Raw genomic sequence first — 25,081 nt, 5'->3', positions numbered from 1 at the left:
TAGCGTGCTTCAGGCCTGTGTATCAATGACAGCGATATATACTGAGGGGATGTTCTTTTAATCAGAGCTATTTGCTCCCAGATCCACTTCCAACCATTCACGTGACCACTGCAAGTATATCTATGAATTGCTGTGTCAACTAGATGGCATTGTTGACATAAATTTGTTTCACATAGTCCGATTGCGTGCAGTCTTTCATTGGTGCTAACTATGTTGTTAACTGTCTTGTACCATGACGTTTTTATACTAGCGTGAGCACATTAGAACTAATGTTTTTCCAAAACTCAGTCCACTCCATGTTTGGAAACTGTCGTTCTATTTTGTTCCTTCCTTCGCTTTTCTTACGTTCCCGCATTATGACTCTCGATGTCAAGTGTCGGGACTGCCTGAGTTCGACATTGACATAACTAAACTCAACATAGAGAATCCTCACGTGCTGTAAGCGACTGTTGATATTCTGCACGTCAATCGGGGGAAGCAGGCTTGGAGGTTTAATGATCTCGAAAAGTTGGCTGGTTATGCTTTCTCGTGTGTCTCCTTTAAATTAACGTGCCTTTTAATAAAAAGAGCAGAGGCTTTATCCGTTATATCAGTTAATTGTAGTCCACCATTTTTAGGATCTAAAGTGGCTACTTTAGCAGGTACTCTGAACACTTCACCTCTCCACAAAAAGTTGGTGATTTTGGACGTTATTCTCCTCACTATCATTCTCGGTATTGGAAACAGCTGGGCAGTATAATAAGCCTTAGCAAGGATGCATAAGTTGATATACTGTGTTCTTTGAACTTGGTTCATATATCGAGTTAAATTCTCTACAATGGCTCCTTGCACTTTATCTGCTGTAACTTTCCAATTTAAAGCCGTCATTTTCATAGGGAATGCTGTCAGGGTGATCCCAAGTGTTTTATGTTGTCGGACTAATTTTGCCCACTCGACGTTGATATTATCAAAACCTCTGAGATTTAACATCTTACTTTTTTTTCGTTTGCATTGGCTCCAGATGCTCTACACTACGAATCAGTCACTGTTGCTAGCGTGGTTACCTCGTCATTATTCTTTATAATGACCCCTATATCGTCAGCATAGGCTCTTATAACTGTTTTATTTCCTGATGATGTTAAACCTTTTAATCTAGCATGGACATGTCGGAGGAAAGGTTCCAGCGAAATGGCGAAGAGCGACATGGACAGAGGACTTCCTTGAGGAACACCTCGTTGTATTTGTATCGGCCTCGATTGTTGACAATTCATCGCTATTTTAGCATTTATTCCAGTTGCTATGTTCTTAATCAACTGTATGACCCTATCGTTGAAACCTATTTTCTTTAATGTCTGTAGAAGATATTCATGATTTACTACATCGAACGCTTTATAAAAATCTAAAAACAATAAAGCACAGTTTATGTTTGTTACAGAAGTTACTGCAATGATATCCCTCAATTCCGCTAGATTTTGAAAAACGGTTCTGCCTTGCGCACAGTTCTGATATTGACTAATAATTTTATCTGTAAGCCATGAAATTCTCTTGCTTATTATTCTAGCTATTAATTTATAATCAGAATTCAGCAGTGAAATTGGACGAAAATTATTTAAATCTTTGTTTCCATTATTTTTTGGCACCAGAACAATTTTACTCTCCTTAAACTCAGCCGGAATCATTTTACCCTGAATATCCTCATTTACAATGTCCGTGATTTTTGCACCTACTATTGGCCAGTAACGGATGTAAAACTCTGCTGGCAGACCATGCGGTCCTGGGGATTTTTTTGGTGGTGAGGCGCTTAGAGTCTCATACACGTCTTTTTCACTGACAACCTCGAGAAAATTCTTCTGTTAGCTGTGGGGCTAGGATGTCAAGGAATTCTTCCAAGGAAGCATCACTACTTTGATGTACAGAATATAGCTCGCAATAATAGCGATAAATCTCGTCCATGATATCCTGCTGGGTTCTGAGAATCGTACCGTGTTTCGTTCGAATTTCATCAATAAAAGTCCTTCTCCCGTTTTTCGTATGCTTCACTAAATGGTATAGGGAAGTAGTTTCATCTTCTGACAACGAATTTGCCTTCGATTATATTTTCAACCCTTCCATTTGACTTCTCTTGATATTAAGTAACTTGGCTTTGACTTTTTTGATGTCTGCTATCCGAAGTGAGGAACCTGCTGAGACTTGATCATACAGATCTCTCAAAACGGAATAGTAATACTCTATAGCGCATTTCATTTCCCTTGTGCTCTGGGCACTGTATTGAATAAGAACTTTCCTCAACTTTGGCTTTGCCATTTTAACCCACCAGTCAATAGCAGTGGCATATCTACTACGGGCTCGCAGGCATATTGCCCATGTTTCTTTAATCAGATCTTCTAAATCATGACTTACTAACAAGGAAGTGTTCAAATTCCACTGATTCTTGAATCGGCGAACCGGCTGTCTTGATAGATTTATGCAAGCTAAGACACTTGAATGGTCTGAAAAGTACGTAGGAATGGTTTCTACTTTTGTCACGGAAGTTTCAAGATTTTTAGAAATATATAGTCTATCAATCCTGCTACGTGATGTTGCCGTGACATAAATGAACTCAACACTGGAGGGGTATTTGATTTCCCATATATCCTTTAATTCTAAACCAGTAACTAGTTGTTTTAGTTCACTTGAGAAATTAAAATTAGGTAACTGATCTTTTCGATTTAAAACACAATTAAAATCACCTCCAAGTAATAACTGTCTTGGCGATTTCCTTAACAAGTATATCAGGTCATCTTTGAAGAAACGTGCCTTGTCAGCTCGATGAGAACTTCCTGAAGGGGCGTACAAGTTGATGATAGTCACATCATATATATTTAGTCCTATTCCCCTTCCGGATTCCAGTCGTTCCACCTCGCTTACTGTAATCCCTTCCCTCACCAAAATAGCTGTTCCAACACTTGTTTCGGAAGACACATTTATGTAACTGACAAAACCGGGAATTACCAAATCCGAAATTAGAACTTCTTGTAACAGGGCAATATCAGTCGCGGATTCGTACAATAATTCGTTAAGGGCCGATAATTTCAAACCGGTCGTGATTTTATTTATGTTTATAGTGGTGACAGAATAAGATTGCGTCATTGTGCTGTCACTATGTAGTTGTTTTGATGAACTAATATAGTTTCATGTGGTTCAGGGTTCAGTTAAGCTGTAACAGTTTTCTCGGAAGGCTGAACATGGAATAACACTTCAATCAGTTTATTAGTTACTGTCCCGTTTTTTTCTGCTTCTCATGTTTTCTCTTGTAACGCAAGCAGACTGATTTCCTGGTAAACTTTCTGATTTTTCTTTCAGTGATTCGTGTACGACCGTTTCGGACTGAACATTCTTTGGGCTTGGGTCGCCCCTACCGGATTTTCCCTTCCCTTGGTTACGAGCTACATTCTCATTTGGTTGTGTCGGTATTTTACTTCGCGGCTTATCTGGAGCAGCAGCAGACGCTTTCGCAATTTCGGTTGCCGGCGCCTGCCCTGAGGTGTTGATCGTGATTTCAGTTTGGCCACCACTTCCTCGTTCTTTATTAATTTCACTCACTTTCTGATCGAGGGAAACAAGTGGAGACTGTAGTTTTGAAACCTCTCCCTGAATTTGTTTATTAACAGATAGATTCTGATCTTTGCAATCGGCTACGGCACCTGTTGTTTCTTGGAAATTAATGCTGCTTACACCCCCTTCATTTTCTGGTACCGTATGTGTATTATCTTTCTGTTCATTAGTTTCCATTCGCATTTTGCCTTCAGGTTCCTCTGCCTCCTCATCGCACTGTATTTGCTTGCGAAGTGAGGGAGTGGGACAAGACAGCTCGTCCTCTGAACAACTATCAGTTATCTCCAGTGGTCGTTTTTTCGGTTGCGTTTCAGTTTCACGAGTAGTGGCAACAGGGTTTCCTTTTGTTGTTAACGGGGGAAATTGACTGTTATCGTGAAGGGAGACATCAGCTTGGCCCGCTGCGTTAACATCCTCAACCAGTTTTTCCGGGCTATTCTTTGGTAACAGATCATTTAAGGTAAGCTTCTGACGCTGTATCAAATGACTTTTAAGAACAACAGTTCGCCGCGGACATTCCTGTCTGAAGTGGCCGGTTTCGTTACATGTATGACATGTAGCTTCCTGACCTGTATAAACAATTTGTGCCTTATACCCACAAACAGTTATGTGAGACGGAATATTCGTCTTAACGTCCATCTCTACACAGCGGACCCCGTTAAAACACTGCAGTTTAAAGCGAGGCGACCATCTTTCATTTGCAATTGATTTAACGTCTCCGTAGTTTGAAAGAGCTTCCTTAATCTTATCATTTTCAATTTCAATGGGAAGATTCAAGACACGAACGGTTTTGTAATGAATGTCCAGTCTATAGATGGAAACCTCACTTTTATAACCATTTCTATGCACAAAATCTACTTCATAGCCCCACTTTCGTAACACTTTATCAACAGTCGAAGCACTGATTAACTTGACAAAAACACAGTATTTTTCCTGATCCAGTTGCCAGGTATGAACGGTTTCAGAATTTAGACCAATTACCTGTGTAATCCAGTCATCTATTTCCAAGGATGTCGGCTGAACAGGACGGGATTCCTCGTCAAAAGCAAATACCAGAGTATTCTTCCGGAGGTTTGTAGCCATGGTTAATCCATCGAAGCAATTTCGGTTAAACAACCGAAATTCCAAGTAGCAGTAGCAAGACCAGAAAGAGCGATCAGATCACAAGGAACAGGAACGAACACGGAGATTAACGGACGGACGTCACTCGGCTGAGCACAAGTACAGCGATGTAAACGCTGAAGTGCAGCGCAACAGTTAACAGCGGCCACTCGCGAGCGTGGCTGAAACGGAACTGCGACGTACATATTTTTGATTTTTTGACAACCTTTCTCAGTATTTACGATAATTTTTGTAGTGTGAAATTATTTCTGAGTCTTTAGTAATTCTTGCTATCTCATACAGTTTTCTTTTTCTTTCTGATGACGCTTAAATACCTGCACAGGGTTTCTTTGAAAACTGTTTGCTGTTATATTTAGTAGCTTTTTGGACAACAGTGTTCAAAAACAGATATAAATTGATCAAGAAATATGTTGCTTTTATCATCAGCGTATGGCTCATAATATACATGTCCTCAATCAACATTTCCTAAACTTTCTCTGAAGTGATTTATAGATACCAACATTCACTCAACGATTTATGAACTGTACAGCCTGCTAGGTTTTGTAAGTTAAAAACAATTGGCAGCGGTGGGATTCGAACCCACGCCTCCGAAGAGACTGGTGCCTTAAACCAGCGCCTTAGACCGCTCGGCCACGCTACCACTAGGCTGACTATTAGTAGCCAAGTTGATACACTTATCTCATAGTTGTACCAAATTGTGGGGTGCTGATGTCGGCGTTTTATCTGCTGTTGCAAATATCCCACAGATTTTCTACGGATGATTTTGCAGGCCAGTGCAGGTGTAATAAATTGAGGGAGTGTTAAAAACAGTCACATAGCCTTCCAGCCTAATAAAGTTTGCTGCTGGCGTCGTTGTGTGGCTGTGTGAACAATGGCCTCTTGCGAGGTGACCCACTCGTGGGCTATCAGGTTGCCTGCAGCAGTTCCTGTCGGCTTTGGAAGCGATTTCGTTTCAAGAGCCGTGAAACTGCTCTCCGGCTCCTCTGTCAGGATCTTTTTCCGAACACTATTCTGATGTCCTGTTTCGTGGCCGCTTCTGCGTATGTTACACCACTGCTAAGATACACGTTGTTGCAGTCCGCCGCGAAACACCAACTAATCCAGTAATTTCACACATGTTATGGCCATGGTACCGACGAACACGACTGCTCCTTTTTGTCCCTCTGTCACGTACTTACATGTATGGGGGAAAGAAATGCAGTAGAAGAAGAATGGGTAGCTTTGAGAGATGAAGTAGTGAAGGCAGCAGAGGATCAAGTAGGTAAAAAGACGAGGGCTAGTAGAAATCCTTGGGTGACAGAAGATATATTGAATTTAATTGATGAAAGGAGAAAATATAAAAATGCAGTAAATGAAGCAGGCAAAAAGAAATACAAACGTCTGGAAAATGAGATTGACAGGAAGTGCAAAATGGCTAAGCAGACATGGCTAGAGGACAAATGTAAGGATGCAGAGGCTTATCTCACTAGGGGTAAGATAGATACTGCCTACAGGAAAATTAAAGAGACCTTTGGAGAAAAGAGAACGACTTGTATCAATATCAAGAGCTCAGATGGAAACGCAGTTCTAAGCAAAGAAGGGAAAGCAGAAAGGTGGAAGGAGTATATAGAGGTTCTATACAAGGGCGATGTACTTGAGGACAATATTATCGAAATGTAAGAGGATGAAGATGAAATAGGAGCTATGATACTGCGTGGAGAGTTTGGGAAGGGAGTGACACAGGGTTGTAGCCTCTCCCCGATGTTGTTCAATCGGTATATTGAGCAAGCAGTCAAGGAAACAAAAGAAAAATTCGGCGTAGGTATTAAAATCCACGGAGAAGAAATAAAAACTTTGAGTTCGCCGATGACATCGTTATTCTTTCAGAGACAGCAAAGGACTTGGAAGAACAGTTGAACAGAATGGACAGTGTCTTGAAAGGAGGATATAAGATGAACATCAACAAAAGCAAAACGAGGATAATGGAATGTAGTCGAATTAAGTCGGTTGATGCTGAGGGAATTAGATTAGGAAATGAGACACTTAAAGTAGTAAAGGAGTTTTGATATTTGGGGAGCAAAATAACTGATGATGGTCGAAGTAGAGAGGATATAAAATGTAGACTGGCAATGGCAAGGAAAGTGTTTCTGAAGAAGAGAAATTTGTTAACGTCGAGTATAGATTTAAGTGTCAGGAAGTCGTTTCTGAAGGTATTTGTATGGAGTGTAGCCATGTATGGAAGTGAAACATTGACGATAACTAGTATGGACAAGAAGAGAATAGAAGCTTTCAAAATGTGGTGCTGCAAAAGAATGCTGAAGATTAGATGGGTAGATCACATAACTAATGAGGAGGTGCTGAATAGGATTGGGGAGAAGAGAAGTTTGTGGCAGAACTTGACTAGAAGAAGGGATCGGTTGGTAGGACATGTTCTGAGGCATCAAGGGATCACCAATTTAGTATTGGAGGGCAGCGTGGAGGGTAAAAACCATAGAGGAAGACCAAGAGATGAATACACTAAGCATATTCAGAGGGATGTAGGCTGCAGTACGTACTGGGAGATGAAGTAGCTTGCACAGGATAGAGTAGCGTGGAGAGCTGCATCAAACCAGTCTCAGGACTGAAGACCACAACAACAACAACATTAACTTTATCTTAATTTTAGTATTCTAATTAAACTGTGGTTTATTGCAGTGTTGAAATCTTGTGCAGTAGTTGGTTGCACCGAAAAAAATGTGAAAAGAAGAAATATATTGTTCCATAGATAAAGAATTTTTAAAAATACAAATAATTTGTGAACACATTTCTCGTGATTAAGTCAGTGAATTTACAGGCTGAAGCACATGAGTGGTATCGTTACCAAGCGGATGCGAATGGATTTCTACTTAAGAGTACTTGTATTATAAGGGTTATTATACATGTATGTCTCAAAAATATGTGCCGAAATTTAGGAGATACTAAATGCAAGATCTTTGTTTTTCTGTTTTCTGTTTGTTTCATAACTTATTTTTGCTACTACTATACAATCTCAAAACTTGTTACAGTTTTTCCTCTGATGAAGTACCAGGTAGCTTTAATTAAAGTGCAGCTAATCACGAAAGTTCAGCGGGGGTCGTAATATTATAGTACGTCAGTGAAACTTGGTGGATTTTCTAATGGACTCTTACGATGGAAAAAAATTAATTCCTGGTTTGGCTACAAGGTGCAAAACTGGCGCTGTGAATACAAGAAAGAGGTGTAAAAATGTTTTCATACGTAATGGAGTAGGAACGGGACATGGGCATAAATTATCAAACAAATGAGAAAGGAATAATGGTGATTTTATTATTAACCGCCACTTAAAAACTTTGTTCTGTATCAGCACGAGAGATGTCAACAAGATGGTGCATCTGTAAAATGTGATCAACAATTATTGATTGCAGCATTTCCGATGTAATCCGTGCAACACGTTCCTGTAACTGGCCTCCAGGTCAGGTAGAAACCAAGCATGTCCCTGATAAATATATTCTTTTAGATATTCACAGAGCTAAAAGTCAAATGTATTCAGATAAGACCATCTTGCAGGCCATGCATGTGGACAATCTCTAAGAATAACACATTTGTGGAAGGTTGCGTTAAGCAAACTTTCACTGGAGGAGCGACGTGAGTTGCTGCCCCATTGAAACGCATCAGGCTGCAGCCAGCTTTGTGTTTCATTTTTTTTCTGTCGGCCCACTTAATTCCTCAATATAATAAGTCTAATTAATCGAAAAATTCCGATGTACCGGGTGATCAAAAAGTCAGTATAAATTTGAAAACTGAATAAATCACGGAATAATGTAGATAGAGAGGTACAAATTTGCACACATGCTTGGAATGACATAGAGTTTTATTAGAACCAAAAAAACACAACAGTTCAACAACTGTCCGACAGATGGCGCTTCATCTGATCAGAATAGCAATAATTAGCATAACAAAGTAAGACAAAGCAAAGATGATGTTCTTTACAGGAAATGCTCAATATGTCCACCATCATTCCTCAACAATAGCTGTAGTCGAGGAATAATGTTGTGAACAGAACTTTAAAGCATGTCCGGAGTTATGGTGAGGCATTGGCGTTGGATGTTGTCTTTCAGCATCCCTAGAGATGTTGGTCGATCACAAAACACTTGCGACTTAAGGTAACCCCAAAGCCAATAATCGCACGGACTGAGGTCTGGGGACCTGGGAGACCAAGCTTGACGAAAGTGGCGGCTGAGCACACAATCATCACCAAACGACGTGCATCTGTTGGACATTTTGTGAACTTTGTTTTTTTTGTTCTAATGAAACCCCATGTCATTCCAAGCATGTGTGTCAATTTTTACCTCTCTATCTACATTATTCCGTGGTTTATTAAGTTTTCAAATTTATACTGACATTTTGATCATCCGGTATGTACAAAGAGTGGTGGGAATGCGTCCTGATAGTAGAGGATATACTTTAATTTCTTATAAGTCTAAAATGTATGTTGAATTTATTTTCTGACAGTTGGCGGACAGTGAAAGCATGGCCTGTGCAGTTTCTACTTGCCACGGTCTGCCCTCAGCGAGCGAGGCGAGTGACCAGAGGAGCAGACTGCCTGGGCCTCAGTGAGCAGCAGCGCGCCGTCGCATTCACTGCGGCAAAGGGTGGCACGCGTCTTTTACAAGACTGGCAACACTCGAGGGCGAAATTGGTTGTGCTGAGTTCAGTCCATACCTCGCCATAGTGGCGAATATGAATTTGGAAGTTTCTCTGAAAGAAGTGACCCACCTATGCAAATGGTGTGTCCCGTACGATAACATCACACTTTTGTGAAGTAGCCACAGGGCACCTCCATAGGCGGGCCTTTTGCCTGTGTCAATGGTGTGCTGGCGTAAACACTGAGAAGGCAAAGTTGCAGAAAGTTTTGGTGTGACGCCCTTTGATTGGTTGGAGCTCGCAATCTTTGGCAGCTACGATTTACCATTGAGCTGCACTGGTAAGTTTTTGGATCAAATCGTCGGGATAGTTACATGTCCCCAGTCTTCCAAAGAGTGATACAGAACCTTCCAGAACAAAATTGTTGGAAGTTTTTGGATTGGAGAAATAAAATGCATGATCACAGACTGGCCAAAACGACAGTTTTGGTGGGCTCACATCGTGAAGGAACAGGAGTCATACAGAGGTCTTTTCATCATAGCATGAGGGAGAAAGCAGACATCTCCGCCGCCAGTATTAGGGGGAGGAACGGACATGGAGAGGAGTGGTTGATTCTCCAGCAAATGAATTGCACCATGCCAGCGTTCACCTCCACCTAGGGCCTCACCGTACCTCGTCTCCAACATTTGATATAAGTTTCACAGCTAAAGGGCATACAAATTCGTACAGGAAAATAGGTATGTGGTTTCAGATTAAGTAATCAGTCGCTATCTGATGACCTCTCGGCGATTATTTTACTCTTTGGGATTCTGTTTTTCCTTAGTCCCTTCAATTTCGCTACTAGGAGTCAGGTGATACGATTCCTTGTCCATTCCGTCTATTCTGTCAGAATTTTTCTGGTACTTTCATTCTGAAAATCCACGTTATCACACGTTCAAGTGGACATATACACTTATACTCCAGTAATGAGTATCTGATCCTCGTTTGCTCTGAGCAATCATTGAATTAGGAACCAATAAATGTACATGATTTGTAACCCTTATTTAATTACAGTAACTGATAGTTGTCATCACTATTTAGTAATTGTTAATGTTTAATCTGGCCACACAGCTATGGTCCAAATGTTAGGGCCATCCCTTTCCTTCCTTTTCCTTGCACGCAATTGCTTTACATGCATCTGGACTGTAGTTGTACAATGAGCAGGGATACTCAGTGCATGTCGGTGGCAAATCAGATTGACTGCAGCCAACCCCAGTGGTGCGTCATATGATCTTGCATGAAAACAGTGGTTTCCACACAGTTGCGCTCTTCCAAAGCAGGAATCACATGTTGTGCAAGAAGCTCTCGACAATGTGATGAAGGTCTCGAGAATGTGCAGACGTCACGGTACGCCTGACAGATCCTCTGGGCGTATTCAGTTCAAAGAAGATGGACCGAGAATAAATGTGGCTGTGAATCCACATCACACAGTCACATAAGGTGAGTGGAGTGTCTCTTCATGCACAACTCACGGTTTAACAGTACTCTATACGTGACAGTTCTCTGTATTCACTGTGCCTCTGCTGTAAAATGTGCCTCGTCACTCCGTAGAATATTGCCCATCCACATGTCATCAACTTTCATCCATGCTGGAAACTGCGGAGCAAATTCAGAATGTTGCTGCAGATCATAAGGTTTCAGTTGTTGCACCATCTGGATTTTGAGTGGGTACCAGTGTAATATAGACCACAAAACTTGCCATACTGTTGACCATGAAATGGATAATTCCCGTAGACTGCATAAGCACTAGCACTATGCGGGTCACTTGCTGCATGATGAGTTAAAGCAACAGCAACCTCTCTATAAAGTCCACCAGTATAGGACATCTTCCTCTTCCAGATGCCACACCAAGCTCCCCTTGTGTTTTGCCGACCGCTGTGGCCGAGTGGTTGTAGGCGCTTTAGTCCAGAACTGCACTTGCTGTTACCATCGCAGGTTCGAATCCTGCCTCGAGCATGGATGTGTGTGATGCCCTTAGGTTAGTTAGGTTTAAGTAGTTCTGAGTCTAGGGGACTGATGACCTCGGATGTTAAGTCCCTTAGTGCTTAAAGACATTTGCGCCATCCCACAGTGTTTTCGAAATTCATTATCATCTTCTTTGAACCATTTAATGACATCAGACCTCTTGTCAGACCTTTCACTCGGCGATCTGTCTCAGTGCAGCACCGTACTTGCTACCGTTCGCATAAACACTTTCACTAGCAGAGTATGGTCTCTCTTCTCGGTAGCCACACTGCTCATTCACGTTATGGCTTTTCAAATGACAGGATGGATGTCGTACCATCGTACAAAAAGTGTACAGTGCCAGATGTGGGTCTGATGCCCGAAATAGGGACTAATTTTTTAGTGTAAATCTGGTCCACATTAACGCAGCAGCGTATATACCAAGTTTTGCTGCCATGCGATAATTACAGCCCACACTGGATCCCGTGAGGAGATGCACTTTAATTATAACCATCTGGTATGAAGGACCCTTACTTTGAAAAGGGAGGATTTTAAGCCAAACGACTACACAAAGGTATACAGCAAACATATTTCAGTATCATTTGTGCTGAAATTTGTGTCTTTTTTTGAAACAAATGGTATTTGCCTGAAATTCAAAATCAGTAGATGACATCTGAGTGCAATTACAGAAACCAGAGTCATCTTCCATATTCAGCTTCCTTATCAAGTTACTCCCACCATTTCTTGTATAGTACTACGACAACTACGCCTTTAATTTTGTATGCATGTATCTTCGAGTATTAATACTACAGCACCGCACATTTCCATGTCGCTAGCAAATGATTTGGAAATAATATGACAAATGGCGTCGCAGATAATGCGAATACCCTACGAGAAATGTTAGCCGCCAGTGTGGACAGAGACACAGACGAGAAACAAAGTCAGAAACATATTGTGAAACACCACAGTAAACTAGTTTCCAACAGAAACATGTTTCCATTGGCAGTGTGTACGTGGCATTAAGAACAATTACAGTTAATATGTAAGTATATCATCGAGATAAACATAATACCTACAAGTCATGCTTCCTTCCCCAAGAAAAACTAGTAGCCAACAAAAACGAGATTAATTAATAAGGGAAAAACCTGATATGGATATTACTTTGATAATAAGTCTGTTGTAGGAACATCTTGCTCATAATGGATCACACTGAATCTAAGTGATCATTGAGTTCTCTGTCAATGTTTCCTCCTCATAGTTTCGTCCATTTCTCATTTATTTATATTCTCATATTTACAAACTCTGTATTAACATTGTTACTTTGATAGCTGAAAAATAAAAAACATCAAAATGAAAAATTATAAAACCCTTTATGCCTCAATACCTCGCACACAGAATACCTGTCCTTATTTGCATGAAGATATGTCTCGTAGTAACCAATTGAACAAGCCGGTCTCCGATCAGGATTTAGCACAATTGACCATATCTTCACGCTACGGGAAATAATTAGTACAACAAATGAGTACCATATACCCCTTTGGCTGGCTTTTATAGACTCTGGATAGGAGTATGATTTGATCAGTCACACAGTTATGTTAGCTGTTCTAAAAAAAACGAGGAGTAGAACAGGGCAATATAAAAATCCTGTGTAACATTTGCAAAATCTCCACAGCCCTTGTTAGAGTTGCTGAAGATAACGATGAATTCCCCATTGAAAAGGGTATAAGCAGGTTGATTCTATATCTCCCAAACTATTTTCAGCAGTCTTAGAAAAAGCCATGCCTAAATTGAATTGCATAGAAAAGAGAATTCAAGTTCTCGGGAAAAGACTGAACAACTTGAGGTTTGCGGATGATATTGTCTTATTTGCAAATGACATAGAAGAACTTCAAGTATTAGTTAACGAACTTGCATTAGTGGGCTCTGAAGTTGGGCTAAAAATGAACATTGATAAAACCAAGATAATGATCAATGAATGGACACCTGAGGGAAGTATATCAGTTGGAAGTACACATCTGCAAAGAGTCACAGCATATATCTATCTGGGTCAACTGATAAACATGAAACGAGAATTATTTCGATGAATTAAATTGGGCTGGCAAGCTTATGGGAGGCACTTTTCTATTTTGAAATCTAAGATGTCGGTTGAGCTGAAGAAATTAATTTTTGAGCAGTCTATATTGCTAATAATAACTTATGGCTGCAAAACATGGACATCAAATGAGTTCATTGTTAGGAAGCTAACAGTAGCCCTAAGAGGAATGGAAAGATCAATGTTGGATTACACAAAAAAAGACAGGAAGAGAGCAGTTGAAATAAGATGAACAACGAAGTTCAGCGACATAATGGAAAAAGTGAATACATTGAAATGGCAGTGGGCTGGTCATTTTGCTCGAACAAAAGATGGTAGATGGTCTAAACAAGTCCTAGCCTGGAGCCCAATTTGCCACAAAAGACCTAGAGGAAGACCACCAGACAGGTGGGACAGAGATATAAGGAAGACAGTTGGATTCAATTGGCAACGGGGAGCTCAGGATCGGAAGAAATGGAAGATCTTACTGGGATGCTTTGTTACACCCCGCCTCAAAGAGGCCACATCATCAAGTGATAGAACTGGCTCATGATGAGGATGATGATGATGATGATGTCTCATAGTCCATTGGGGTGGAACAGCTGTGGATAGACGCCCATGCTACGGGAGAGTGGTGTTTGTTGATGAGCATTGGCTGCTGATTTGACATAAGCAGAGTAGTGTCAGTGCTGCAGTTGTCCGTAGTTGGGAAGAATGTGTAAATTGGAATGGGCTGTAGGTTGTGATGCAGTGTACAAGAGAATAGTACACACTCTTCTAAAAACATTAGTATTGTTGTTGTTGTTAATGTCAAACAATGAAATACGCCACAGCCACGCTAACAATGAAGTTACTGTTTGGACTACATTTTTCAGATGGCCAATACAACTGATGCTAGACAGTTGCTAGGCAGAAGGGAACAAGGAGAAGATTTGTGTCCTCGCTCCATTCCTCACATCTTGCAAGCACTCTTCTCAAAATGTAAACTCCCCACCGTACCGCTTCAGATTTAATCATAAGTGAACAGCCCGTCAAAAACTGAACACAGATGAAGCAAGCATGAAAACAGGAAGAAGGTGTTGTTGTTGTTGTGGTCTTCAGTCCTGAAACTGGTTTGATGCAGCTCTCCATGCTACTCTATCCTGTGCAAGCTTCTTCATCTCCCAGTACTTACTGCAACCTACATCGTTCTGAATCTGCGTAGTGTATTCATCTCTTGGTCTCCCTCTACGACTTTTACCCTCCATGCTGCCCTCCAATGCTAAATTTATTATCCTTTGATGCCTCAGAACATGTCCTACTAATCAGTCCCTTCTTCTTGTCAAGTTGTGCCATAAACTCCTCTTCTCCCCAATTCTATTCAATACCTCCTCATTAGTTATGTGATCTACCCACCTGATCTTCAGCATTCTTCTGTAGCACCACATTTAGAAAGCTTCTATTCTCTTCTTGTCCAAACTATTTATTGTCCACATTTCACTTCCATACATGGCTACACTCCATACAAATACTTTCAGAAATGGCTTCCTTACACTTAAATCTATACTCGATGTTAACAAATTTCTCTTCTTCAGAAACGCTTTCCTTGCCATTGCCTGTCTACACTTTATATTTTTTCTACTTCGACCATCGGCAGTTATTTTGCTCCCCAAATAGCAAAACTCCTTTACTATTTTAAGTACCTCATTTCCTAATCTAATTCCCTCAGCATCACCCGACTTAATTCGACTACATTCCAATATCCTAGTTTTGCTTTTGTTGATGTTCATCTTATATCCTCCTTTCAAGACACTGTCCATTCTGTTCAACTGCTCTTCTAAGTCCTTTGCTGTCTCTGACAGAATTACAATGTCATTGGCACACCTCAAGGTTTTTATTTCTTCTCCATGGATTTTAATTCCTACTCTGAATTTTTCTTTTGTTTCCTTTATTGCTTGCTCAATATACAGATTGAATAACATCAGGGAAGGGCTACAACCCTGTGTCACTCCCTTCCCAACCACTGCTTCCCTTTCATGCCCCTCGACTCTTATAACTGCCATCTGGTTTCTGAACAAATTGTAAATAACCTTTCACTCTCTGTGTTTTACCCCTGCCACCTTTAGAATTTGAAAGAGAGTATTCCAGTCAACATTGTCAAAAGCTTTCTCTAACTCTACAAATGCTAGAAATGTAGGTTTGCCTTTCCTTAATCTTTCTTCTAAGATAAGTCGTAAGGTCAGTATTGCCTCACGTGTTCCAACATTTCTATGGAATCCAAAGTGATCTTCCCTGAGGTCAGCTTCTACCAGTTTTGCCATTCATCTGTAAAGAACTCGCATTAGTATTTTGCAGCTGTGACTTATTAAACTGATAGTTCAGTAATTTTCACATCTGTCAACACCTGCTTTCTTTGGATTTGGAATTATTATATTCTTCTTGAAGTCTGAGGGTATTTCGCCTGTCTCATACATTTTGCTCACCAGATGGTAGAGTTTTGTCAGGACTGGGTCTGCCAAGGCCGTCAGTAGTTCTAATGGAATGTTGTCTACTCCCGGGGCCTTGTTTCGACTCAGGTCTTTCAGTGCTCTGTCAAACTCTTCACGTAGTATTGTATCTCCTATTTCATCTTCATCTACATCCTCTTCCATTTCTATAATATTGTCCTCAAGTACAACGCCCTTGTATAGAGCCTCTATATACTCCTTCCACCTTTCTGCTTTCCTTTCTTTGCTTAGAACTGGGTTTCCATATGTGCTCTTGATATTCATACAAGTGGCTCTCTTTTCTCCAAAGGTCTCTTCAGTTTTCCTGTAAGCAGTATCTATCTTACCCCTAGTGAGATAAGCCTCTAAATCATTACATTTGTCCTCTAGCCATCCCTGCTTAGCCATTTTGCACTTCCTGTAGATCTCATTTTTGAGACGTTTGTATTCCTTTTTGCCTGCTTCATTTACTGCATTTTTATATTTTCACCTTTCATCAATTAAATCCAATATTTCTTCTGTTACCCAAGGATTTCTATTAGCCCTCATCTTTTTACCTACTTGATCCTCTGCTGCCTTCACTACTTCATCCCTCAGAGCTACCCGTTCTTCTTCTATTGTATTTCTTTCCCCCATTCCTGTCAATTGTTCTCTTATGCTCTCCCTGAAACTCTGTACAACCTCTTGGTTTAGTCAATTTATCCAGGTCCCACCTCCTTAAATTCCAACCTTTTTGCAGTTTCTTCAGTTTTAATGTACAGTTCATAACCAATAGATTGTGGTCGGGGTCCACATCTGTCCCTGGAAATGTTTTACAATTTAAAACCTGGTTCCTAAATCTCTGTCTTACCATTATATAATCTATCTGATTCCTTCTAGTATCTCCAGGATTCTTCCATGTATACAACCTTCTTTTATGATTCTTGAACCAAGTGTTAGCTATGATTAAGTTATGCTCTGTGCAAAATTTTACCAGACGACTTCCTCTTTCATTTCTTAGCCCCAATCCATTTTCACCTACTATGTTTCCTTCTCTCCCTTTTCCTAGTCTCCAGTTCCAGTCACCCATGACTACTAAATTTTCGTCTCCCTTCACTGCCTGAATAATTTCTTTTATCTCATCATACATTTCATCGATTTCTTCATCATCTGCGGAGCTAGTTGGCATATAAACTTGTACTACTGCAGTAGGCATGGGTTTAGTTTCTATCTTGGCCACAATAACGCATTCACTATGCTGTTTGTAGTAGCTTACCCGCACACTTATTTTTTTATTCATTATTAAATCTACTCCTGCATTACCCCTATTTGATTTTGTATTTATAACCCTGTATTCACCTGGCCAAAAGTCTTGTTCCTCCAGCCACTGAACTTCACTAATTCCCACTATATCTAACTTTAACCTATCCATTTCCCTTTTTAAATTTTCTAACCTACCTGCCCGATTAAGGGATCTGACATTCCACACTCTGATCCGTAGAACGCCAGTTTTCTTTCTCCTGATAATGACGTCTTCTTGAGTAGTCCCCACCCAGAAATCCAAATGGGGGACTATTTTAGCTTCGGAATATTTTACCCAAGAGGATGCCATCATCATTTAACCATACAGTAAAGCTTCATGCCCTCGGGAAAAATTACGGCCGTAGTTTCCCCTTGCTTTCAGCTGTTCGCAGTACCAGCACAGCAAGGTCGTTTTGGTTAGTGTTACAGGGCCAGATCAGTCAATCATCCAGACTGTTGCCCCTGCAACTACTGAAAAGGCTGCTGCCCCTCTTCAGGAACTACACGTTTGTCTGGCCTCTCAACAGATACCCCTCTGTGGAGGTTGCACCTACGGTACGGCCATCTGTATCGCTGAGGCACGCAAGCCTCCCCACCAACGGCAAGGTCTATGGTTCATGCGGGGTGGCGGGTGAGGGGGGGGGGGGGGGGGGGGGGAGTAGGTGTACTGAACTGCAAAAGAACTGTGTCTGTGTTGTGGAGTAACGTTCCTTTGCAATAGCAAGGCATAAGGAAGGGACCTATAATGACAGTTCATTCGGCACACTACTCTGTTAGCAGCCAAAAGGAAGCGCATTTCGAACCACAAAAGTTTGATGACAAGGCAACAAGTAACTGAATCCTCCATTGGAAAGCATGTCTGCATGTCATACATGGAATTAGTGACAGTATGTGTGTCATATGATAGGAATCTGTTACCAATGCACCTAATTTGTACACCTGGTAAGTGAGTGAGGTATGCCTCCTTGCCTGATTTAGGCTTTCGTATGAATGTAAATGTGATCACTCCCAAGGAAATGATGAAAACATTATAGTTTGAAATGTAAGCTGCAACGAATGAACGCAACAGTTTCACAAGATACATACCGTAATTTCTCTGTGCTGTGTCAAAATGTATGCTTTTGTAACTTTTTGGTAAGATCTTATGGAAACAAAATACGTAGGTCATCGGTCTCTAAGCTTACACATTACTTAATCTAACTTAAATTACATCTACATTCATACTCTGCAAGCCACCTGACAGTGTGTGGTGGAGGGTACCTTGAGTACCTCTATCAGTTCTCCCTTCTATTCCAGTCTCGTATTGTTCGTGGAAAGAAAAATTGTCGGTATGCCTCTGTGTGGGCTCTAATTTCTCTGATTTTATCCTCATGGTCTCTTCTCGAGATATAGATAGGAGGAAGCAACATACTGCTTGACTCCCTGGTGAAGGTATGTTCTCTAAACTTCAACAAAAGCCCGTACCGAGGTACTGAGCGTCTCTCTTGCAGAGTCTTCCATTGGAGTTTATCTATCCCCTCTGTAACGCTTTCATGATTGCTAAATGATCCTCAATGAAGCATGCTGCTCTCTGTTGGATCTTCTCTATCTCTTCTATCAACCCTATCTGGTACGGATCCCACACCGGTGAGCAGTATTCAAGCAGTGGGTGAACAAGTGTACCGTAACCTACTTCCGGACTGCATTTCCTTAGGATTCTTCCATGAATGTCAGTCTGGCATCTGCTTTACCGACAATTAATTTTATAAAGTCATTCCATTTTAAATCACTCCTAATGCCTACTCCCAGATAATTTATGGAATTAACTGCTTCCAGTGGCTGACCTGTTATATTGTAGCTAAATGATAAAGGATTTTTCTTTCTATATATTCGCAGCACATACACTTGTCTACATTGAAATTCAATTGCCATTCCCTGCACCATGCGTCAATTCATTGCAGATCCTCCTGCATTTCACTACAATTTTCCATTGTTACAACTTCTCGATATACTTCAGTATCATCCTCAAATATCCTCAGTACACGTCCGATGTTATCCACGAGGTCATTTATATATATTGTGAATAGCAACAGTCCTATGACACTCCCCTGCGGCACACTGAAATCACTCTTACTTCGGAAGACTTCTCTCCATTGAGAATGACATGCTGCATTCTGTTTTCTAGGAACTCACCAATCCAATCACACAACTGGTCTGATAGTCCATATGCTCTTACTTTGTTCATTAAATGACTGTGGGGAACTGTAGCAAACGATGAGTCTCATGGACGAATAGCGCAAGCTGGGTTTCACATGATCGTATTTTTCGAAACCCATGCTGATTCCTACAGAGTAGATTTCTAGTCTCCAGAAAAGTCATTATACTCTAACATAATACGTGTTCAAAATTCTACAACTGATTGACGTTAGAGATATAGGTCTATAGTTCTGCACATCTGTTCGACATCCCTTCTTGAAAACGGGGATGACCTGTGGCCTTTTCCAATCTTTTGGAACGCTATGCTCTTCTAGAGGCCTATGGTACACCACTGCAAGAAGGGGGCAAGTTCCTTCACGTATTCTGTGTAAAATCAAACTGGTATCCCATCAGGTCCAGCGATTTTAATTGTTTTTCTATCCCTCTGTCATCTATTTCGAATTCTACAATTTTCTCACCTGTGCGACAATCTAGAGAAGGAACTACAGTGTAGTCTTCCTCTGTGAAACAGCTTTGTAAAAAGACATTTAGTATTTCGGTCTTTAGTCTGTCATGCTCTGTTTCAGTACCATTTTGGTCACAGAGTGTTGTCTGGACATTTTGTTTTGATCCACCTACTGCTTTGACGTAAGACCAAAACTTCTTAGGATTTTCTGTCAAGTCAGTACATACAACTCTACTTTCGAATTCGTTGAATGCCTCTCGCATAGCCCTCCTCACACTACATTTCGCTTCATGTAATTTTTGCTGGTATGCAAGGCTATTGCTATGTTTATGTTTGCTGTGAAGTTCCCTTTGCTTCAGTAGCAGTTTTCTAACTCGATTGTTGTACCACGGTGGCTCTTTTCCATCTCTTACGATCTTGCTTGGCACATACTCATCTAATGTATACTGTACGATGGTTTTGAACTTTGTCCACTGATCCTCTATACTATCTGTACTTGAAGTAAAACTTTTGTGTTGAGCTGTCAAGTACTCTGAAATCTGCTTTTTGTCACTTTTGCTAAACAGAAAAATCTTCCTACCTTTTTTAATATTTCTATTTATGGCTGAAATCACCGATGCTGTAACTGCTTTATGATCGCTGATTCCCTGTTCTGCGTTAACTGCTTCAAATAGGTTGGGTCTGTTTGTCACCAGAAGGTCTAATATGTTATCGCCACGAGTCGGTTCTCTGTGTAACTGCTCAAGATAGTTTTCAGATAATGCACTAAAAAAATTTCATTGGATTCTTTGTCTCTGCCACCCGTTATAAACATTTGAGTCTCCCAGTCTATATCTGGTAAATTAAAATCTCCACCCAGAACTATAACATGGTCGGCAAATCTACTCGAAATATTTTCCAAATTTTCCTTCAGGTGTTCTGCCACAAGAGCTGCTGAGCCAGGGAGCCTATAGAGACATCCAATTACCATGTCTGAGCCTGCTTTAAATGTGACTTTCACCCAAATTATTTCACATTTCGGATCTCCGTCGATTTCCTTCGATACTATTGCACTTTTTATCACTATAAACATGCCTCCCCCTTCACTGTCCAGCCTGTCTCTGCAGTATACATTGCAATCCAAGTTTAGAATTTCATTACTGTTTACATCTGGTTTCAGCCAACTTTCCGTCCCTAGTACTATGTGGGCATTGTGACCGTTTATTAATGAGAGCAGTTCTGGGACCTTTCTATAGACGCTCCTGTAGTTTACTATTACCACATTAATATTGTCATTCCCTGTTGCATTTTGCCTACTGCTACCTTGTTGCATCTCAGGAGGCGTCTTGTCGGGCCTAGGGAGGGAATTCTCTAACCTAAAAAACCCACATGTGCACTCCACACGTAATCCGCTACCCTTGTAGCCGCTTCCTGCGTGTAGTGCATGCCTGACCTATTCAGAGGGACCCTACATTTCTCCACCCAATAGCGGAGGTTGAGAAATTTGCACCCCAGATCTCCTCAGAATCATCTGAGCCTCTGGTTTAAGCCTTCCACTTGGCTCCAAACCAGAAGACCTCTATCGGTTCCGGGAATGACATTACAAATAGTTAGCTCAGATTCCACCCCGCCTTCACCAACTCCGCCAACCACCTGTATGAACTGAGGATGACCTCTGAACCCAGGCAGCAGGAGTCATTGGTGCAGACATGAGCAACAATCTGCAGTGCTCTCTATCACTGCCGGCAGGGCCTCCTCCACATCTCGGATGAGACCCCCCGGCAAGCAGACAGAGTGAACACTGGCCTTCTTCCCCGACCTTTCCGCTATTTCCCTAAGGGGCTCCATCACCCGTCTAACATTGGAGCTCCCAATCACTAATAAACCCCTCCAGCAGTGTGCCTGCTCGGACCTTGCTGAAGGAGTGGCCACATTTCACAGGCAGAGCGGGCGATGCCACATGGCCAGCCTCCACATTGACGCTCCGCCTCGTGCGACGCGAACGCCGTTGAACCCACCACTCCCCTTGGGGAGAGGGTGGCCCAACCACACCCGATACCTATGAAGATATTTCGACAGCAGGGACTTTGGGTGAAGCATGTAACACTTGGGGTGTTACATGCCTCTACACTCTGAGGCAGCAGCCTGAAGACAGCTGACTGTGGCCATCAGTACGTTCAGCTGTCCGCGAACAGTGGCCAGGTCCTCCTGCGTCCATACACAGCAGTCACACATCCTGTCCATCCTAAGAAATCAACTTACGCTATTGACAACACAGACAACCATACCCGAGGGAGGACTCGAACCTCCAATGGGGGGAATCACGCGGACCGTGGCAAGACGCCTCAGACCGCGCGGATGTATGCTTTTAACGTTTTTGAAGTTGTGTACCATTTTCAAAGTTTTAACTCTTGAATTCATTTTGTTGTAACATAGTTCACACACTTTTATTTGTTGTTTTCATTTCTGTGAGACGTCTATGTGGTATCTCACCTACTCTCACTATTTATCACGTTTACTTGCGACGGTAACGTTTTCTTACCACATGATTCATATTCCATAACCAATGCATAGTATGACAACTACCAAGACTACAGAAAGAGAACACACGTTTCAAGGACTGGACAGACCGTTCATAATGTTGTGAAAAAAATGAATAAATAAAAATAAATATCACGACGGAGTACTGATCACGGCTCGTCCACTTTACAATCTAACACCGCAATACATTTCCTTTTTTTTAATCCCCGCACTTGTGAAAGTACTTAAAACTACAAAAAAAAAAGAAAGAGAAAAGCTAATGCCACCATTATTTTTGCCCTAAATGTTTAAGAAGAAGCTCCAAAAGAAAAGTTCAACCATTTCAGGCATTGGCTCCTATCACGAAAGGCCCCAATAACTTCTATCAAAAAAGGAAAAACCAGGAAAGAGGATACAAGGAAGGTACTTTTTAATGTTTTGTTTCTTTTTATTTTTTTAGATTTTAATTATAATTTTTATTTTATCACGAATGAATCCATCCATCTCCGTCGCACAAGATCATCCTTGCAAAGTCTGGCCATCGCCTTCAGCATCAGCGCGAAAGAAACTCCTACGTGATGGCAGCACAGCAGTAGATCATCGATACATGTCTTCTCGGAAGTGTGTTTGATTAACCGTTGACGGGATCAAATCTGTAAAATGGAAGGAGGGATAAATGTCAGTTGCTCCTTACATAAGTGATCCAACTGGGATGGAGGTTGTGGAAAGCTCTCTGGAGAAAGTTTGAGAAATATTGTTGGTACTTTGGGTTCTTGTCAATTGCACAATGTCGGTTGTTAATTCATTGCCAGAAATTGAGGGATGATTTGGCACCACCACCAAACAGGTAGTTGACTGCGTGCCAGCTAAACCAAGTCACTGAGTAGCTCTTTGCAAGCAGAAAATAGTTAATGTCCAGGAAGAGAATCATTTGTGGGATGATGCTGTCAGGAGATGTGCATGTGATGAATGCAGGCATCTAGTGGATCAGGAGCCAAACATTACTAGACTCGCTGCACACAAGTCGATGGCTATTGTCGTCATGCACGCCACATGTGGTACATAATGGTAATGGTGCCAGGTGGATCAGGTGGAGATGCAATGGGTAGACCTGCTTCCCATTAACTGTCACATACCAGGTAGACTGGATGTCCAATGCAATTCGGCGGAAGCCAGGATTCCAGTGAGGCTTACACTATCTTGTCTGTTGGTAAAAGTGGAGGTATTCACGTAATGTATGGTATTCGTGAGCAGTAAAAAGGGCAGAAATGATGTTTATGTTGATCTCTATTCCAGTTTTCTGTACAGGCTCCGGATCTCTCGGAACAGAGGTGATGTCAAACTTCTTTTGAGGCCCCGGGAGTAGACAACATTCCATTAGAACTACTGACAGGCTTGGAAGAGCCAGTCCTGACCAAACTCTACCACCTGGTGAACAAGATGTATGAGACAGGCGAAATACCCTCAGACTTCAAGAAGAATATAATAATAATTCCAATCCCAAAGAAAGCAGGTGTTGACAGATGTGAAAATTACTGAACTATCAGTTTAATAAGTCACGGCTGCAAAATACTAATGCGAATTCTTTACAGACGAATGGCAAAGCTGATAGAAGCCAACCTCGGGGAAGATCAGTTTGGATTCCGTAGAAATATCAGAACACGTGAGACAATTCTGACCCTACGACTCATCTTAGAAGCTAGATTAAGGAAAGGTAAACCTACATTTCTAGCATTTGTAGACTTAGAGAAAGCTTTTGGCAAAGTTGACTGGAATACTCTCTTTCAAATTCTGAAGGTGGCAGGGGTAAAATACAGAGAGTGAAAGGCTGTTTACAATTTGTACAGAAACCAGATGGCAGTTATAAGGGTCGAGGGACATGAAAGGGAAGCAGTGGTTGGGAAGGGAGTGAGATAGGGTTGTAGCCTCTCCCCAATGTTATTCAATCTGTATATTGAGCAAGCAGTGAAGGAAACAAAAGAAAAATTAAGAGTAGGTATTAAAATCCATGGAGAAGAAATAAAAACTTTGAGGTTCGCCAATGACATTGTAATTCTGTCAGAGACAGCAAAGGACCTGGAAGAGCAGCTGAACAGAATGGACAGTGTCTTGAAAGGAGGATATAAGATGAACATCAACAAAAGCAAAATGAGGATAATGGAATGTAGTCGAATTAAGTCAGGTGATGCTGAGGGAATTAGATTAGGAAATGAGACACTTAAAGTAGTAAAGGAGTTTTGCTATTTGGGGAGCAAAATAACTGCCGATCATCAAAGTAGAGAAGATAACAGTGGCAAGGAAAGCGTTTCTGAAGAAGAGAAATTTGTTAACATTGAGTATAGATTTAAGTGTCAGGAAGTCGTTTCTGAAAGTATTTGTATGGAGTGTAGCCATGTATGGAAGTGAAACATGGATGATAAATAGTTTGGACAAGAAGAGAATAGAAGCTTTTGAAATGTGGTGCTACAGAAGAATGCTGAAGATTAGATGGGTAGATCACATAACTAATGAGGAGGTATTGAATAGAATTGGGGAGAAGAGAAGTCTGTGGCACAACTTGACTGGAAGAAGGGATCAATTGGTAGGACATGTTCTGAGGCAACAAAGGGATCACCAATTTAGTATTGAAGGGCAGCGTGGAGGGTAAAAATCATAGAGGGAGACCAAGAGATGAATACACTAAGCAGATTCAGAAGGATGTAGGTTGCAGTCAGTACTGGGAGATGAAGCAGCTTGCACAGGATAGAGTAGCATGGAGAGCTACATCAAACCAGTCTCAGGACTGAAGGCCACAACAACATCAACATTTCGGCTTCAGCCTGAGAT

General features: G+C 41.3%; 1 protein-coding gene and 1 non-coding gene across 2 annotated transcripts in view; one reads left to right on the top strand and one right to left on the bottom strand.

The window, feature by feature from the left end:
* The window catches only part of LOC124596404, a 119,412-nt gene that overhangs the window by 17,942 nt on the left and 76,389 nt on the right, over positions 1 to 25,081 (top strand). The window lies entirely within an intron of this gene.
* Positions 5,254 to 5,335, bottom strand: Trnal-aag. Its single transcript has one exon. It is a non-coding gene; the product is annotated as a tRNA-Leu (tRNA).

This window comes from Schistocerca americana, chromosome 1 (assembly GCF_021461395.2).
Source record: "Schistocerca americana isolate TAMUIC-IGC-003095 chromosome 1, iqSchAmer2.1, whole genome shotgun sequence".
Classification (NCBI taxonomy): Eukaryota; Metazoa; Arthropoda; class Insecta; order Orthoptera; family Acrididae; genus Schistocerca; species Schistocerca americana.
This window is presented reverse-complemented; position numbering and strand designations above follow the sequence as displayed.